The sequence below is a fragment of the Phoca vitulina genome, unplaced genomic scaffold, assembly GCF_004348235.1.
Source record: "Phoca vitulina isolate PV1807 unplaced genomic scaffold, GSC_HSeal_1.0 scaffold58, whole genome shotgun sequence".
NCBI classification, from domain to species: Eukaryota; Metazoa; Chordata; class Mammalia; order Carnivora; family Phocidae; genus Phoca; species Phoca vitulina.
The window spans coordinates 7609140-7610568 of record NW_022589761.1 but is presented as its reverse complement, the minus strand read 5'-3'; the positions used below and the strand labels follow the sequence as shown (position 1 = coordinate 7610568).

The 1429-nt window shown below is 33.1% G+C and overlaps 1 pseudogene; it reads left to right on the top strand.

The window, feature by feature from the left end:
* Positions 1-398: 398 nt before the first annotated feature.
* LOC116623473 lies at positions 399-503 on the top strand (annotated as a pseudogene).
* Positions 504-1429: the final 926 nt, after the last annotated feature.

Sequence of the window (1429 nt, the reverse complement as noted above, 5' to 3'; positions counted from 1 at the left end):
CTCTCTGATAAATAAATAAAATCATAAAAAAAAGAAAGAAAAGATGCATGGTGTGACTTTAATCTTTTTGAATTTTTTGAGAAGGTTTTGTGGCCTAATATGTAATCTATTCTGGAAAATGTTCCATGTGCATTTGAAAAGAATGTGTATTCTGCTGTTTTAGGATGGAATCTTCTGACTATATCTGTTAAATCCATCTGGTCCAGTGTTCATTCAAAGTCACTATTTCCTTCTTGATTTTCTGTTTGGATGATCTGTTCATCAGTGTAAGTGGGGTGTTAAAGTCCCTTACTATTTTATTATATTACTATCAATTATTTCCTTTATGTTTGTTATTGTTTTATGTATTTGGGTGCTCTCATGTTGCGTTCATAAATATTTACAATTGTTATATCTTCAGCTTTGCGCAGTGGCAGTATCGTAGCCAATGAGGTTTATCTGAGGCGCGATTATTGCTAATTGAAAACTTTTCCCAATATAATTGTTATATCTTCTTGTTGGATTGTCCCCTTTATGATGATATAGTGTCCTTGTCTCTTGTTATGTACAGTCTTTGTTTTAAAGTCTATTTTGTCTGATATCAGTAATGCTATCCTGGCTTTCTTTGGACATCCATTTACTCTACATGGTTTTTAGATCTATCATGTTCCTCTGTGCATAGTCATCTAATGCTATTCATCACTTCTAACACTTGCATAGTAACTAATAGTATATATTTACTATGTTCTATTTATTCTTTACCACCTGAAGTGATGGATAGAACTACTGGCTTTCACAAGGAACATCCCAGTATGTATCCCTTGCAGACCTGGACTAGATTAGAATACTTAGCCTGGAATATTGCACCTGTTTGTTCACACAATTTTACTGGGTAGGTACAACCAGGTTACTTTCTAGAGTGGCTGTATCTGTTTACATTCTCACCAGCAGCACCTCTTTCTATGTGCTGGTAAACACTTGATATTATCTTCCTTGGATGTTTTTGGTTTGCATTGTTATTATTGACTACTGGTGAGCTGGAGCGTATCTCCATATACTTCTCAGTCATTTGGACTCTATCAAAGTGTTTTTTTTCTTACCTTGTTTGTCTCCCATCAAATCTGCCATCAAATCCATTCATAAAAGTTTGGTTAAAATTTACTTGTAAATCCATCTGGGCTCTAGGCATTGTCTTGTGAGAAGATGTTTCTATACCATTTCAAATTATTGGGTTTATTAAATTTTTCTGTTTCTTATGCCAATTTTGGTATTTTTTTTAAGAAATGTGTTCATGTGTCTAGGTTGTCAAATTTGTTTGCAAATAGTCATTCATAAGATTCTTTTATTACTCTTCTAACTTCATTTGGTTTCTTACTCATTTTCTTATTTGCATCTTTGTACTTTTTATCAGCCTTGACAAAGGTTGATATAACTTATTGATCACTGATTA